Here is a 6,085-nt window from a genome sequence, read left to right as displayed (position 1 = left end):
CAAAACACCCTCGAAGATGTCATGTCCTAGACAAGGTGGCAAACCTGGCTGACACACATTAAAGTATTACAATGAATTGAATACTGACTTGAATTTTACTCATTCCACTTCTTGTGTATCTTCAGTCAGGATGCGATCTACAGCTGAATTGTAGCTCTCAATGGTGCGGGCTGGTGCACACAGATTAGGATCGTCACCCTGAAATTCAGATCGTGTTATTTGACAGTATCTACAGAAATGTTCTGCACAGCTGAAATTTTCAGAGAAGCCACCAATGCAATGCAAACCTAGATTATCTCCAGCAATGCAAAACAAGGTTCCTTTGACTACTGTTTCATCTGATACTGCAATCCCATTCTCCTCCAATTCCTTTAAGTCTGCAAGTAAATCAGAGAACAACTTAGCATGCCCAAATCCTTTCAAATCTTTCTCTCTGCACAATAAAAAAAGTGACATGTTGTTTGTGTCAGACCATACATTAAGAGGCAAATTAGCAACAGATAAATAAACGGCTAACACTTTGTCTCGTCTTTGCAGAGCCTAAAGGGTTAAGTATTTCATCAAAAAAAAAAGCATGGTTCACATACTCCACCCTGAAACGGCGCATTAAACAATTCAAATACTGTGCCTCTGATGCTTCAGCTAAGCCATGCGAGGTCAACCCTCAAGCAGCTAAACTCACAGGAAATGCAATACAGAACTGGAATTTTTTAAGACTGCTGCCTCTCATAATTGGTGACAATGTAAAAGATACAGCAGATGATGTGTGGCAGTTGACTCTGCTGCTGAAAGACATTGTGTATTTAATATGTGCTCAGAAAATCTATGTTGCTCAGGTTGCATATCTTGATGTAATTATTCAAGAATATTTAGAGTTGAGAAAAGCTCTATTCCCAGAAACTAACCTGAGTCCAAATCACCATTTTTTACGTCATTACCCAGCACTGATCCTGAAATGGGTCCCCTTGATCAGACTATGGACCATGCACTTCAAAAGTAAGCATAGTTATTTTAAGAGATGTGCAAGGAATTTGAGGAATTTCAAAAACCTTACTCTATCTGACAGACATCAGATGTTGCAGGCTTATCTTTCAGCAGACTCAATGGATCAGGCTGTCTTGCAAGTTAAAGGTGGTTGTCCATTTTTCTCAGTACTATACAGTAAAGCCATTCAAGATGAAGTCAGAAAATTTGACTTCACTGAGACCAACACAAAGGTCACTGTAGAAATGCTGTATAAAAGAACATCATACAAGAAAAGACATTTCCTTGTCACTGGGAACACTGATTTGGTGGAGTTTGGTGAACTTATGCTTATTTTGATAAAAAAAAAAAACAACACTGTTTATCTTCTGGTGTCAATGTACAAGGCAGAATTCCTTCCTCAGTATCATGTGTACTCGGTGAGGAAAGACAATGAAAAGATGCAGTGTCTGAACATCAGTGACTTGACTGATTTCTATCTGTTGGCTTCCTACGTGAAGGATCGATACCAAATGGTTCCATTGAAACACAGTGTGTTGTCACACTATTGAATGCCTTGCACTGTCATTGGTATTAGCAATTGTAAATATTGTATTAGAGACGCTACAATCTTTGGGTGTGGAAACCACGGAGGATTTTCAGTACATCCAAGAAGCAGATCTTCTTTCAGTACTGAGCCCAATTCAAGCTAGAAAATTGGTGGCTGCTTGGAAACAAACCAGTAAGTACATTATGCTGTAATGTATTTGTATGTATAACATAAAGGAATAGTTCACCCAAAATGAAAATTTGCTGTTCATTTACTCACACTCAGACAGGTTTTTAGTTGAATCCGTTGTCCTCTGTGATTCATATAATGACAGTTAAGGGGAGCCATCTCTTTGAGAGTCAAAAAATATATATAGACAAAACAAAATGAATACCCGTTGCTCATGATGATACATTGAGGTCTCATGAAGCAAAACAATCAATTTGTGCGAGAAACTGAACATTATTTATAAAATTTTTCCAATCATATGCATTTCAGATATCACCAACCACATTTGTGAGCAACAGGCAATCACAGATGCGAATGGATGATCAGAAATGCATCTGACTGGCCATATGCATTCCAGAAGCAAAAAACATGTCTGTGATTGGCTACAATGTTCACCGGTTCAACGTAAACGATTGCTCTCAGGACAGTATGCACACACAGTGAATTTGAGGTACATAATATTCAGTTGCTTGCACAGACCGATCATTTTGCTTCATAAGACCTCAATGTATCGTCATGAGCAACGGGTATTAATTTAGTCTGAATATGTTTTTTGACTTTCAAAGAGATGGCTCCCTTTGACTTCTATTATAGGACTCACAGAGGGCCACCGTTTCAGCTAAAAATCTTCTTTACTGTTCCACTGAAGAAAAAAAAAGTCACCTACATCTTGAGTGTCCTGAGGGTGAGTAAATGCATACCAAATTTAAATTTTCGGGTGAACTAGTCCTTTAAGATAAATGTCATTCAGTACATTTGAATTTCAATAAATTTTACAGCACAGACCATGGGATTCCATGGCCAGTCAACATTAACCTCTCCAGCATCCTCAGCATGCTTCTCAATCTCACTCTCTCCCACACCCACACCCTCACTCAGCCACCTAATTACTGCTGCAGATTGGGTTGACAGCTTCCAGGTTCCATGGGTGAAGCTTCCTGAAGCCTTGATGCAGTGTTTGGAGAAAGGGAAATGGCCAAGCCCATGGTTGCGTAGAGAAATTATCAAGATTGTTGCTTCTGAGATGATGCATGCCTGTGCTTCTCCCAATAGACAAGCCTCGACAGAAGTTGCCAAGAAAATGGTTGGAAAGTATCCGCAGTCACTGCAAGATGTTATAGAAGGTGATGTGATAGGACCAGGATATCACTCACTGGTCAAGCAGTTACAAGCTCGAATTGAAAATGTAAAGCGGTCTTCAGTACCACGGATACCGAAGAGCAAACGAGTGTCAGATGAGTATGATACAGATGAAATCCCAGCTGAACGAAGGGCAGCTGTTCAGGACACATATGGCTGCATACAGTGGGACATGAAATTCATGCCAGTGAGACACTGGAAAGTCAACAGAAGAAAAAAGAAACATTGAAGGTGCTCAGTGAACAGGCAACCTTCAGTCCAGAGGAGGTAAAAACTCTTATGAAGTACACCTACTTCTCCCAGCGTAAAGCAATAAACAATGGAACAGATCTGCAATCACTCATTTTATACTGTATTACGTATACAATTATATCTTCCCGCTCAACATGTAACTTAAGTTTCGTTTTAAATGTAAATTGCGGATGACAATGAAAGTGATAGCCTTCCCTTCCCACATCTTTGGTACACTCAAGTGGGAACAACCAAATGTTAAGGTGATAAGATTAAACAGAATCCATAGCAGTTCTTTCATGTACCCTTTTGGTCAGCAGATGGTTCTTGACGGCCTGCTGCTGTTCCCATGCTATAAGTGACAAATTATCGCTCCGGAGGTACTATTTACATATGATTAAGATCGGAAAGAACTATCTATATGATAATTAAGCTAAAGGAGCATAGTTTAATATGCAATTTGAAGTGGAAGCTGGGTCGAGGCAGACTATAATTTCTTACAATAGGTTTAAAGTATTTTTGTTATTTGTTAAAGTAGTTTACTGTAAAACAAGTTTACATTTACAGCTGCTATTTTTAAAGTAAATGACTGTAAATAGGTTTACATTATATCTGTTTTATTTAAGAGTAATGTACTGTAAACAACAAACAATTCTCAACTGTAAAATTTATAGTTTCTAAAAAGCATTCTGTAAAGTGTTACGCGTTATCACCATATATTTTACGGTGAAATTTTGGCAACCACAGTTGCTGGTATTTTACACAATAATTTTTTTTTACAGTGCAGCCAGGCCGACGGCCGTTCTGGATTTCTCCAGAAAGTCCAGATGGCCAGTTCGCCCCTAGCTCTGTATGTCTGCTCAAGTATTCATAATTTTTAATAAAAAGTACATTTTCACTTTCTAATAATCTGCTATTACTGATGGAAAAGAGAAAGAGATGCCGCGTCAATGAGTATGTTTACATGGACAACAACACGATTAAGACAATACTCTGATTAAGAATCTACCATGTAAACAGAGATTTTTGATTACCTTAATCATATTCGAAGTAAACCGAAATCGAATTAAGACGTGGAGTATTCCTATTTTAGTTACATTATTGAAGTGTAGTATAGACATGTACACACCTTAATCACACTATTACCGTCATGTAGGACTTTTCGCCACATTTTACAACAGGATACACACAGCAGTGGTCAACCGTTTGACGGCAAATAAAAGAGCATGGCTTCAACACCGCCGTCATCTGTTTGCACGTATAGCATGACAAATAATTAATGGCACTTGAAGCTTTTAGCAAATTAAAAATTAAACACCCAAAACTGTATATGGCATCATAACGAACACAAACTATATGTTTATATGTGAAATTCTGGAGGGGATGTCGGATGGTGTTGCTTGGTGACGTAAAGATGTGCCATTATAGTCGATCTATGTACTATAACATGTAAAACAGGAACATGAAAGGAATATTCATAAAGCAACTCATGAAAACACCTTAATCATAATATAATATAATAGTGTCTTATTCAGAATAAGGTAAATAATTAGATTACTGATGTCCATGTAAACGTAGTCATTGATGACACTTTGGGGAAGCCTTCATTGTGGCAGCGTCTAAAGCATGTGTGAAACTAGTCAATCTTGTTTGGTGTTGCGGCGTGACGAAATGTATACGCAGATGCTACAAATGTAAGTCATCACCAAACATTGTTAGCTTCTAATAGGATTAAGGCAAAGGGAAGCATCAATAACAACACTTTGGGGAATGAAATACCCACTGTGACCACACGATTAATGCCTGCCCTGGTGTGAAGCTTGTCCAGGCACAACTCCATATGAACTCCAGGAGGAACTCTAGCTGGCAGTTAATTGCCCAGTGGCTTCAGTGCTAAAGTTCTCTGCACCAGGAGGTGAAAATCCTCCATTTGATTCCCTCATGGTGGGAGCTTAAAGAGAGTTTAAAATGGTCTCTACGACCTCAGCCAAGAGACCAGAGTTTAGGAGCTGATCCCCTCAGGGGCCAGACCCATTGCTTTTCACAGCTTTGCCCGAGGGTAGTGTATCATGCCCCCGACTTGTGAGAGAAGGTCCCTCCTCACTGGAATCTCCCATAGAGGGCCCACTATGAGTGCTATGAGGTCTGAGAACCAAACTCGGGCCATCCATAATAGTGCTACCAAGGTGTGTGCCTCGGCCACACCTGTACCATGGGATCCAGCCCCAATGGGACCACAGGAGGACCTGATGAGCTGCTCTGCACAGACGGTGTGACTTAGAACCCCCTGGTGATATATATTGAAGACCACAAACATGTCGTTTGTTTGTACTAGAATATGGTGGCCCCTGAGGTCTGGGAGGAAGCGCCTCAGGGCAAGAAACACAGCTATCATCTCTAGGCAGTTTATGTGCCAGAAGAGATGATTTTCTCTCCACAGGCCCCATGTGAAGCAGCCATCCATGACCACTCCCCAGCCTGTGAGGGATGCATCAGTCACCACTGTTTTGTGATGACATTTCGTCCCCCAACACAGGACTTTGGGACAGAAACCACAGTTTCTTCCATATGGCCAGGGAACGAAGACATCTGCACCTAACCCTGGTCATACTGAATGGGTTTCCCCTCGGGTCCTGAGCCACCACTGCAGGGGGTCTCATGTACAGCAATCCAAAAGGTATCATGTTGGACACAGCTGCCATGAGTCCAAACATCCTCTGAAAGTGTTTCACAGTGATGGCCTAGCCTAGCTTAATCCTGGACACTGTCACCAGGATGGACATGATACGAGCAGGAGACAATTGTGCCCACGTCATAGTCGAGTCCCACACCATCCCCAAAAAACAAAGTATTCTGCAGGGGAGACAACACGCTCTTCTTGGTTTTGAGCCTCAACCCCAAGCAACTTATGTGGCCAAAGATGACATCTCGATGCCGAACTACCACCTCTTGTGACTTGACTAAAAATCAACC

General features: G+C 40.7%; 1 pseudogene; it reads left to right on the top strand.

The window, feature by feature from the left end:
• The first annotated feature begins 983 nt into the window (after positions 1–983).
• Positions 984–5,862, top strand: LOC107568267 (uncharacterized; annotated as a pseudogene).
• Positions 5,863–6,085: the final 223 nt, after the last annotated feature.

This window comes from Sinocyclocheilus grahami, unplaced genomic scaffold (assembly GCF_001515645.1).
Source record: "Sinocyclocheilus grahami isolate Dianchi unplaced genomic scaffold, SAMN03320097.WGS_v1.1 scaffold1230.1, whole genome shotgun sequence".
Lineage (NCBI taxonomy): Eukaryota > Metazoa > Chordata > Actinopteri > Cypriniformes > Cyprinidae > Sinocyclocheilus > Sinocyclocheilus grahami.
This window is presented reverse-complemented; position numbering and strand designations above follow the sequence as displayed.